The sequence below is a fragment of the Gorilla gorilla genome, chromosome 6 (genome assembly GCF_029281585.2).
Source record: "Gorilla gorilla gorilla isolate KB3781 chromosome 6, NHGRI_mGorGor1-v2.1_pri, whole genome shotgun sequence".
Lineage (NCBI taxonomy): Eukaryota > Metazoa > Chordata > Mammalia > Primates > Hominidae > Gorilla > Gorilla gorilla.
The window spans coordinates 162,110,013-162,122,244 of record NC_073230.2 but is presented as its reverse complement, the minus strand read 5'-3'; the positions used below and the strand labels follow the sequence as shown (position 1 = coordinate 162,122,244).

At 41.7% G+C, this 12,232-nt stretch overlaps 1 long non-coding RNA gene across 1 annotated transcript in view; it reads right to left on the bottom strand.

Annotated features, from left to right (window-relative positions):
• Window positions 1-1,638: 1,638 nt before the first annotated feature.
• The window catches only part of LOC134758966 (uncharacterized), a 65,847-nt gene continuing 55,253 nt past the window's right edge, over window positions 1,639-12,232 (bottom strand). The window contains exon 3 of the long non-coding RNA XR_010134786.1: window positions 1,639-1,741. This is a non-coding gene — a long non-coding RNA (uncharacterized lncRNA). The remainder of the gene's footprint in view (window positions 1,742-12,232) is intronic.

Here is a 12,232-nt window from a genome sequence, read left to right as displayed (position 1 = left end):
GTGCCATCTCCACTGGGAAAACAATGGGAATAGCAGAGAAGCAGAGCGTCCACAAAGCGAGTGCATTTATCCTCCCTCGATAGCTGCCTGGTCTCTCCCTTGTGGGAAAGAAAATAGATTAAGTAAAAGACAGAAAATCTATATCCACTATTTTTCTAAGTGGCTTATGATAGCCACATGATATGTCTGTATTTATTAGCAGCCTTCACCTCTTGTCCTATTAGCATCACACCGTGACAGTGCTTGCATTTGCTTATTGGGCGTGGATTAGGAGATGATTGCTTCTGACTTGTTTGAGTGCAGAGAGGAACTAATTTGATTAGATAGAAAGCTGGAGCTGCCACAGCTGCCGTGGGAAGGAGCTGTCACCTATCCACTCCGTTGCATTCAAGTGTGCCAATTGTTCTCTGAAAGAAGGCCCAGTGATGCTGTCAGATGTCTTGGTCCTAAATACAACTGAACACATTAAACAGTGATCACGCTAAGTATGTTCTTTCTGTTATGCAATTTCCCAAGGTACAATACTTATTTACCCTGGGATCCTAAAAGCTAAAAACTAAATAAATAAAAATTAAATTAAAGGAAGTGGGATTGGAGGGGAAAGGAGTAAAAGCCAAAAGAGATTAAATATTTAGATACGACTTTACCCATGCATGACACAAAAGCAGGCAAGACCCAGCCCCTGCCCATCGGACACTGGATACTGGTTGACATTTTAATACCCGTTTTCCTTCCAGACCCAGCTGTCTCCCTTCAGTTTACAAGGCTCCCCAACTCAGCCTTCTTCTCTATCCTGCCCTCAAAGAGGTATCCAATTCATTAGCCTGAAAAGATAAGAGGTCAGAGAGGTTCACAAATGCTAAACACACACACACAGAGGCTGGGGAGTGGCCGAGGGGTCTTTGCATCTGGCAAAAGAGCAGGTGAGGAAAACAGACCTTGGTTCTAAATGTGTAGAACTAAGAGAGTCTTTTTATGGGAAATCAGATCACGTGCAATCTTCACTTCTTGACTTCCACAATGTATATGCCCCGGTGCTGTTCCTAGGCCAATTTGTGACGCACACCAGCGTGCACTGGCTTTAGTGAGGTTTTGTAATCATCTGTTTGAAATAGACTTTCCTCGTCCAGTCATTTCTCAAGCTATAACGGCAGCCAGTGGCTGACTTTTCCTGCTCCTTGAAGATAGCTCTGGTTCCCTTAATATCCGACTGTACCACCCCTTTCTCATTTGTTGCCAGTGAAAGAAATATCATGTCACTGCAGAAGGTAACCAAGGAGTGATGGGCTGACCTTTCGGCAGGCACTTCCCAATAGTGCAGGGGTTTTAAAGTGTGACAAGAAAGCATCTAATTAGGAAGTCTGGAATGCATGTGTCTTCACAAGCACAGTTACACTTCTGAACCCTCTGTGACCACAGACTAAAAGAAAAATAGGTCCAAATCCACGCTACAGCAATAAAAATAAAGGAAGGGAGGAGAAGGGCAAGACCTCCACCAGGAAACAGTATAATCATTGCATCTTGTCTAAGAAGTTCCAAAATTCCTTATTTTCTACAATTTAACTTAATTTCAATGATGAGCTCCCATCTTTCTGAAATGGTATGAAACACAAGTCAACTTCAGCCATTCTTGCTCACCTCTGCCCAGGATCACTTCACAGTTCCGTGATCTGGCGCGGGGCCTCGGCACGAGACAGCCAGCATCTGTTCAGGTGGCCCCCTCCGGAGATGTCCACTGCTCCTGCCGGCACAAAATAGTCATTATAATGGCAGCCGGTGGCTGACTTTTCTTGCCCCTTAATGATGGCTCAAGCTCCCCTAACATGGACCTGCTCCTGTGTCATGTCTGGGCACGGAAGTCTGTGACAAGAATGGCCAGCCGGCACCTTTGGTGTTTCCTCCTCCTCCTCTTCTCGGAAGGCAGAGTCCAGTCACAGCGCTGGCCTTTCCCCTTGTCTCAGGACTCCAGCTCTCTCTATCTCCTGCTTTTCCAAGCGTATTTGTATCCATTAAACCCTAGCCTCTCTATGCCTATTCTTTCACAGTAGACTCTGATGGCTCATCAACCCTGGAACTAGAAAAAAAAATCTAGGCTATTTTTTCTCCAAATCAGAAAGGACTCAGGGTTCAGGCCACCTCTCATGAGGCAAAAGGAAATGTTTGCATTCCATTTTTCCAATGCCTCAAAGACAAGGGAGGGGGACATCCAAAAATGTCCATATTACCACATTATAAACATTTATATCTGCTATATATTATTTCAGTAAGTCTAATAGATCTCCTCTATAAAAACAAAGGTTTGGGGGTTGGTACTTTTGTTTCTGTCTACTGCAAAGACAACCCACAATGCCTGGGAGCAGAGTATAAGCCTTTGCTTTTTTTTTTTTTTTTTTTTTTGAGTTGGAGTCTTGCTCTGTCGCCAGGCTGGAGTGCAATGGCACGATCTCAGCTCACTGCAACCACCACCTCCGAGGTTCAAGTGATTCTCCTACCTCAGCCTCCTGAGTAGCTGGGACTACAGGTGTGTGCCACCACACCCAGCTGGTTTTTTGTGTTTTTAGTAGAGACAGGATTTCACCATGTTGGCCAGGCTGGTCTTGAACTCCTGACCTCAGGTGATCCACCTGCCTCAGCATCCCAAAGTGCTGGGATTACAGACGTGAGCCACCATGCCCAGCCCAGTGTATAAGCCTTTTCAAAAGACAGTGCTCTCACAGCTCGAGGGCCAGACCAGGACTGTACCAGGAGCCTGCTGACCACCTGGCAGCATCGAGCCCTGGCCACCTGACTTCAGCTTCTCTCCGCTGCCTGTGTTCTACCCCCTTGCCCAGGTTCTACCCCCTGCCTGAGTTCTCCCCAGTGCTCCGGTTCTCCCCCATGCCCAGGTTCTCCCCCCTTCCTGGGTTCTCCCCGCTTCCTGGGTTCTCCCGGCTGCCTGGTTTCTCCCTGCTGCCCGGGTTCTCCGCCCTGCTCAGGTTCTCCCTGCTGCTCAGGCTGTCCCCACTGCTTGGGTTCCCCTCCTGCTCGGGTTCTCCCCCTGCCCGGGATCTCCCTCCTGCTCAGGTTCCCCCCGATGCTGAGGTTCTCCCTGTTGCCATGTTCTGCCTGTGGATTCGGCTGTCTCTGATATTAGCACCTACCTGGATCATAGCTGAGTTTGCCAATACATCAAATGCTGTTCACCGGATTGCCTAACTGTGCATAATGGGATTAGACTTGCAACTGGGTTGGTCTCCCCATCCCCATTCTACTCCACACCAGCCAGGTTGCTGAGGTCTCAGACCCAAGACCTGTGCTCTAGGTTACCCAGTTATTGCCACATGCAGACACCATGCATAGTAACCCACCAGAGGTCCCTGAGTTTCTCACTGACTGGCTTTGAGCTGGAGGTCAAAAACAGATTTTGTTTGTTCTAAGATTGTGCTGAATTGAATTGAATTGAACTGGATTGAATTGAAGACTCCTGGTTTCAATCTTAAAGGCCCTGGGCTATTTGTTAGTGGGGTTGAAATCAGGTGATTCAGGATAAAATAGAAGACAGAAGGACTTGGTAACTACAAATTTCCGCATCATTGCAATACTTCTGGTCCCCTTACTAAAGCCGCTGTAAGGAAAGTTGCAGCTCACATTTCATCCTCTTCCCTCTCCATTTACTTATTCTGTGTCATATTTCATGACAGTCAGCAAGCTGCAAGTTCACTAACCTGAAAAACTAATTAGTTTCTCAACTAAGCTGTTAGAGGGCAAAAGTGTAACTGAGGTCACCACACTCAGATTAGCATGCCTTCCGGAGCCAGGGTGACGTAAGTGAAATGGGATAGAAGAAAATCTCTGAAGCACCTTGTACAGGTGGGGTGCAACTCAGTGTCCTCAACATCAACCTTACAGGACACCAGGTCTGGACACAAAGGTGCCCATCTGCTGCGATGGTATGTTTGACTTCCCCTCCCCTCACTTCTCCTACTAGAGAATCTCTGCCCAAGTCAACAGGGGCTCCGTGGGAAGCACCAGGGGCATTTGCAGAGGAAACAGTGTTGCTACTAATCTCATGAATGGCGCTGTGAGTGCAGGAATGTGACCACCTGTCTTCCCAGAAGGACCAGCCTTATAACGAAGAACAAGGGGTGACTGACAATTATATTTCATTTATCGAAAAGCCAGTCAGCAAGAATCTTGTGATCAAAATATTGATTTTTATCATTTTTCAACAAATACTGAGAAAATTTTGGAGAAAAGAAAAATTTCTCCTACTGTGAAACCTAAAGAGTGGTAGTTCCACTCTCCCACCCCATGCTCACTTTCCCTACTCCTTCTTCATTCATTCCTTCTCTTATACACACACACACACACACGCACAAACATGCACACACACCTACACTCACACACTCTCACACATACACACACTCACATACACATACACTCACACACAAACACACACTCACATGCACACACACACACACACAAAGGTACTGCTTCCACACAGTGGACTTATCAAGACATATTCTCAACTAAGATCAGTCTTTTTCATTAAAGGAATTTTCCTGCAAATACTAAAAACATAGCATCTTCTAATATATATATGCACCTCTGAAATGCACTTCTAAAAAATGCACCTCTGAAAATGATGCAGAGGTGCATTTTCAGAGGTGCATTTTAGGAAGATGCTCTCGCTCCAATTCTGAGGACAGGATCTGTTGGATGAGTCTGGAGAGAGAAAGACAGATTAATCGCCCTCAGGAATAATCCAAGAGGAGACAGTGATGGTGTTAGGAAAGGAACATGCATTTTCCCTGGCCTCACAAACCTGCAGGTCCACTGAAGATCATATGAGCATTTACACCCATGGTCCATGGCACTACTTAGATTATGTGAGAGCTCAGCAATGTCGGAGCTCTCTGGTCAACCTGCACAAGTATTTCGGGTAGTTCTCAGGGTATCTCATACATTTGATTCTCAAACAAGCCCCAGTCCTGCAACTCTCAGGTCAAGCCAAGTGTATGGTTACAGGTACTTCAAAGGATGTGTCATCATCCAGACTGCCAAAGCCTGGAGCTACCAGAACTGCCACGTGTTTTGATTTCTGCCCAGGGCCATTCTCTCCACGTTCAGTGCATGACGGAGAAAATGCCTCACATTCATGAGTAAAGAAGCCAGACACTCTGCCATCTTGACCTCTCTCTTTGTCTTGTCATTTGTCTGGTCTCAGAGAAATAAAATGCTTCTTTTTCACAGGCCCTCTACTGCCTTGCCAGTTATTTCTTGCAAGATGAGTAATCTCTTTCTGCTTCTAAATATCCAGTATCAGTGAATACTGACTTTTGCAATACCCACAATATTATAGATGAATGTCCTTAAGACCCAAAGAAATATTTTCGTTACAATAATACGCGCATATAATGAAAATTCAGACAGGAGAGAAAAGTTAAAGGATTGATATCCTCTGCCATAGACCCCACTTTCCCATCTGCCTTTCATATTTTCAAAGTAATTGCTCAAATAATTACTATTTGATATTATAAAGATTATGTACCATTAGACTGCCTCTGGCATAATCTTTACAATGCTACTTAATAATAGTGAACATTTATTACATATATTATGTGTATTACATAACACGTGCATTTATATACAGTAGTATATTAGTTCTCACAAAAACTCCGTAAGGTGGCACAATAATCAGTGGGTAGGGTAGGACTCGAACTCAGGAAGTCTGGCTCCAGAGTCTGTGTCTGGAACCACTTTGTCTACACCCTCTCAATATGTGGCCATCATATACTTATGATTTATGCATTTTAGTAACATCTATTTACTCCCCGCTACTCCTCATTTTCCCCTTCCTGTTCCTTCTAATTTTCACATCTTATTAGTTTCAATTCTATCACTGATTATTTATAGAGCTTTAAAAAACACTTAAACTTCTATTTCGGGGCCCTCAATTTGATTGTCTCTTGATTCTCTGTTACATAAAATAAGAAACTCAGTGCATGTGCAGGCTCTTCCAGCTCCCTTCATTCATTTTACTTCCCAAAAACATACAGTGTTATAACTATATTTAGTGTAAAGATGAACAACTGGAGATACAAAATAATGTGTAAATGTTAAATCTCTCAGGCTTTCTCTGTAAATTGTTTCCAATTATGAAAAATCAACACAGCACTATTTATAATATTGATTATATTATTTATAATATTGATAGTGCAAAGACTGGCTACCATAGAATCAAGTAGTTAAACTGGCCTTATCAAGGAGGAAATGTAATCTGTGCTATTAAAAGCGTCATACAAAATAAATTGTTCCAAAAACACAGATAAAAGAGATTTTATTTTCTTACACCCACAACCTGCTCAAAATCTTGCCATGTTTTAGTTTGCTTTAACATAGGCTCTAACTTCCTTAGAAAGCTGTTATTTTTTTTCTAGGATTTTTGGTAGAAAAGAAGATATGACATCCCCATTCCATAGATCACCGCTTTCCTAACCAAACTCTTTGCTTCACTCTTTTACCTTTTCCCTCCAAATCCCTTGTCTTCCTGCTCTAATCTGGACTAGGCATCTTCTAGGTCCACTTCACTCCCCTGTTCCTGGGACCTCTCTCCCTCTGCAGACCTCAGTTAGATTTACTGTTGTATCACTTGGCATTTTGCATGAGCACACTCTTGGTCAGTTGGTTTGTTTCCCAGAGGACAAAGATGAGAAATAACTTTTCCGAATCTTTACATATGGGAAATGCCTGTATTTTGCCTTATCACTGGCTGTTTTGACTGGTAAAGAATTCTGTATTTTAAATCATTTCCCCTAGGTTTGAAAGTATTTGTCTCAAGTTACAGCTAGACGTGAGGCATAAATTCTAGTGTTCTGTAGCACTGTATGAGGAATATGATTAATAATAATTTAATGGATATTTCCAAAAAGCTAGAAGAGAGGATTTTGAATGTTCACAACACAAAGAAATGTTAAGTGTTCAAGGTGAAGGATATGCTAACTACCTTAATTAGATCATTACACACTATATACATGTATCAAAATATCACTCTGTATCTCATAAATCAGTACAATTATTATGAGTCAACTAAAATTTTTTTTAAAAGAATGTTCACAGCCAAGAGCAGAGGCCAGAAACCAACAGCCTATGGGCCAAATGTGGCCCTCTGTCTGTTGTAAATAAAGTTGTATTGTATCAAAAAAAGTGTGCACTACGGCCTGGGTGAGAGAGCAAGACTCCGTCTCAAAAAAAAAAAAAAAAAAAAAGTACTTGTCTCATTTCTTCACAACAGTTCTGATAATCATATTCTTATTCTTTGCAGAAAATGGTGTGCGTGCTTAATTTGATTCTCTCTGGAGATTTTAGGATGTTTTATTTGTGCCTGGTTTCTTACATTTTAATTATGATATATCTAGCTATCAGATTCCTTTCCATTCACATTGTCAGCATCCTGGGTCCTTTTAATAGAAGCCTTTCACCTTTTCTCAATGTAGGGAAGTTTTACTGTTTTACATTTCCTCTCCCATATTCATTCTCTTCTCTCTTTCTTGAACTCCCATTATATGATTGATCTCATGGATTAGTTTACCAGGACCTTGACTTTGCTATCATATCCTCCATCTCTCAGCCTTTTCTACTCTATGCTCTGAAAATTGTTCATCGCATTTTCTTTCACCTCTTGCTCTGAATTGCTCATTTTGGCAATCATATTTATACAAGACAAGACATTTTTCCTTTTTCATAGGGAGTCTTTTGTTCCAAATGCAATATTTTCTCAAAGCAAATTCAGGCAATAGAAAACATTTAAAAATATATTGTCGATAGTGTCCTCCAAAAGATTAATTTTTGCCCCTAGTTAATTGTTCTCTGAGTAAAATAAACATCACAAAATAAATGAAGATTGTCTGTTCATATGTATTAACTACTGATCTGATCAGTTAGTGCTACAGTTTGGATGTTTGTCCTCCACCAAAACCTCACATTGAAATTTTGACTCTCAGTGTTGGTCGTGGGTCTTAATAACAGGTGTTTGGGTCATGAGGGTGGATCACTCATCAATGTCTTGGTGCTTTCCAAGTAATTAGTGGGTTCTCACTCATTAGTTCTTGCAAGAGCTTGTTGTTAAAAAGAGCCTGGCACCTTCCCCTCTGCGTCCTCTCTCACCACGTGATCTCTGTACATGCTGCTTCCTCTTCATCTTCTACCGTGATTGTGAGCTTCCTGAGGCCCTCACCTGAAGCAGAAGCTGGTGCCACGCTTCTTGTACAGCCTGCAGAATCATGAGCCGAATAAACCTCTTTTCCTTATAAATTACCCAGCCTCAGATGTTCCTTTATAGCAACACTAAATAGACTAAGACAGTTCATATAGGTAACCGGAGCGGATTCCATCTGCTACTGATCCTTGCCTTAATGAGAGTGACTGAGCTTTGTGTGTTACCGGTGAGGTGTATTATATGGCAGATTCCACTTTAGGGCACCGGGCAATTAGGACAATCTCACTGTCAATGGCAAAATAAGGACACTTTACATTGAGATGCCAACACCCATCCTAGGAACTCTAGGAAGAGGTCCCACGTCTTCAGAAATGGTGTCACTGGTTTGTGCCTGGGTCTAAGTGCTTACTACCAGGTCTCAATGGGTTTGGGGTAAGTCAGTGGCACAGCTGCTCTGCAGGAGGAAGTCTAACTATTCAGTGTGAATTTCCCCTTCCCACTCACCTCTATAGACCTGTTGACTCCATGCTTGTAACGTTCCCAGAGTCCTCCCAGCGAGACCAGCTCCCTTCTTCCCTGTGGCTTTCTCCAGCTTGCTCATACTGGAGCTTCCTTGGCTTTGTTTACCTACAAGTAGGATCCCATCCTCTTCCCATCTTTAAGGAATTTCCCCAAACTTCTGATCTTCTGATAAGGCTCTGATTAGAAGTTATTTTTGTACTTCTTTATGGTAACTTTAAAGTAATTTTGATGGAGAAGGGAGATAAAGACGTGAACTCAAGTGGCCATCATGAATAAGAAACACTAAAGAACACTTGAGGTTGAGATGTCAACACCTGTCCTAGGAACTCTAGGAAGTTCAAGTTCATACAAAAATGCAAACATATCTTGGAGTTATAACCACTTGCAGCCTTTTTCTGCTGGTATCTTAGTTAACACTGGGGCAGGTAATGAATGAATAAGACACAGGACACAACCTTTTCCAGGCATTGGGCATTGAGAGAAAAAGGAAGACAGTGGTCTCTGGAGAAAAGAAAGCAAATAAGGACCTTGGCTAAGATCAGATTTACTCCTCTATTGATGGATATTGGGTTATTTCCACTTTTTTGGCCATTGTGAATAGTTCTGCTATGAACATTCACATACAAGTGTTGTCTGAATAAATACTTTCAGTAAATTTGGTCACATACCTAGGAGTGGGAATTCTTGGTCATATAGAAGTTAAGAAAATAGCTCATCGGTGTGGAGAAAACTGGCAGAAACTCAAATCACAGAACCAACCTCTCTGTCCTTTCCTTTTTATATCCCTCATCTACAAAATGGGTAGGATGTAAGAATAAAATGAAATTCTATATATCAAAATGTTTTTAAAAGTAACAATGGCGTTTTAGATGTATATGTTTCACAAGGTCCATTTTGTCAAATCTGTCCCTTTAACTAAAACCCTTAAGTGTCAGTCCCATTGGAACACTACAGAGAATGTCACTCAGATAAAATCTTAGTCCTTTCAACAACTATAGGAGTAGGTTTAGAATAATTAGGTTAACCAAAAAGCTTGAAAGATTGAGCTGCTCTGTGCTACAGTTCGCGTTCTTTAAGAGAAGAATAGTGCCATATAGGGTAAGACAATTAAAATTACTGCCTATATAGGCTAAGACAATTAAAATTACTGCCCTCATTCAGACCCCATGACATTTGGGAAGAAAAGGCAAGCAGAGGCTAATAGATGTCTGTAGAGGACTTTCATTTCCGTATTCCTATTCTTTTTTTTTTTTTTTGAGATGGAGTTTCACTCTTGTTTCCCAGGCTGGAGTGCAATGGTGCGATCTCAGCTCACTGCACCCTCCGCCTCCTGGGTTCAAGCAATTCTCCTGCCTCAGCCTCAAGAGTAGCTGGGATTACAGGCACATGCCACCATGCATGGCTAATTTTTTTGTATTTTTAGTAGAGACGGGGGTTCCACTATGTTGGCCAGGCTGGTCTCGAACTCCCAACCTCGTGATCTGCCCTCCTCGGCCTCCCAAAGTGCTGGGATTACCGGAGTGAGCCACTGCACCTGGCCTCCTATTCTTTTTCTTAGGAGGCTGAGACTCAAATCTTTCCTGTGGAAACTCATTTTGAGTCTAGTACATGGTTTATTTTTCACATTCCCTTAACCGTTGCTTGTCCTTAATTTGGATTTTCAATTGCTTTAACATAAAGACTCAAAACTACTCTTTATTTTGAAATTTGAGGATTTTTTAGTCTCTTGGCTATGTCTTATTACACTTTTATTAAATAGTAAGAAATCTATAACTTTTACTTGGTATCCATAAAGATAAAATTTATTTCAATTGTTTTTCTTTTGCTTAAGTCTCCTGATACAATCATTCTTCGAACTCCTCTTTTATTAGTTGATTCTTTATATATATATACTTGAAACCATTTTCTGTATTTTTTTTGAAGCCTCATAGCTATTTCTTAGTAGTGATTCCTTCACTTTACCTAATTCCATTTCTAGAGCACTTGCATAGTCCAGACACCAATTGTACCAGGTGCTTTGAATCTCTTATTGGTCATGCTCATAACAAATCCAGTAGATGTCATTACCCTCATTTAACAGAAGAAGCACAAGTGGCCAAGTTAAATATCTGCCTGGGCTCCCGCAGCTACCAATGGCAGAGCCAGGACTCAAGCCCAAGGGCTCTCCCTTTGAGCTTGTTTCTCCTTCCGCCACATTGCAGAGCTGCTGCAGCCAACAGCTCTATAATTCTAACCCACACTGCAACGCCCACACACGAAATTATCATTTCATCCAAAATGACCTTTATCATTTACAAAGCCACTGATTAGTCTTTAACATCCATTTTAGCCCTAACATTTGATATATGTGCCTCCTGGTTTGGTACCATTTTAGAAATGTTATGCAAGGGAATGATCGTCAATAATGATTCAGTCCCAGCACTAGAAAACAGCATTTTTCATTTTTAGCTTCCTTCCTTTTCAAACTCATATCCATCTTATAAAATGTCAGAAATCTACGACCACATCTCACATTAAAAAAAATCTAGAGGGTTATATGGAACCATTTCCTAAAGAGGTCAAAAACGCTTGATAATGAAGCAGTTGGGAGTTTGATTTGATAGACAGAAAACATAAGTGAATCACAGAAATATATTTGAGCTCACACAATTTGATGTGACAGGAAGGATATGTCTTATTTGAACCAGTTTTTAAAATTTCAACTCGCATTTGGTATTCCAAGAATTTAGATGCAAGAGGGCTAAGTTGTCCCCCAACTAATCAGAACAGAATCGTTTCCAAGTATAGACAAACAGTAATATATTTAGAGGTGGGGGGACTGTCAGAAATTGTCTACCAACCATCTATAAATTAGAAGAATCTACTTGCAGTCGCTTGGTATTCTACCCAAGTGTTTGTCTGCTGATGGCAAATGCTCTCCTCTTTAGGGGCTGACATTGGCATGTATTGAGCTTGACTAAGTGAAAAACGGTCTCCAACACTTTCATGCTTAGTTTTAAATCTTTTTGGTATAAAAAGATGCTATGATGAATTTAGTTTAATAAACAAAATATAAGGCTGAGGTTAGAAGTGTCAAAACACACACAATTTCTTGACTGACAGGTCACAAGGAGCGGTGCCCTGGACACACTAGATATCATCTTCCCTCCAGTTGGCAAATTTACCCTTTCAAATGGCTGGATGTTTTTTATGCAATCTGTAAAAGAGGCAGAATCTCAAGGGAAACCTGAGCAGAATCTCAAAGAAACTGCTCTGTTCTACATGATGAGATTTTAGGTTAATGTAACAACAACAACAACAAAAATCTATTTTCGAGATAACAGCACAGTCCTTGCACTGATATTTCCTGTTTCTGCTGAACTGGGGATGAGGGAGGGAATCTGTTCTCCTGGTGTGGCCAGGGTGAGAAAGTGTTGATGGTGGATGCTCACAGGAGTGGGAGCCAGACAGAAAGCCCCCAGGAAGAGTGCAGCCAGTGCTGCCCTTCCTCCTCCCCCTCCTCCTCCTCCCCCT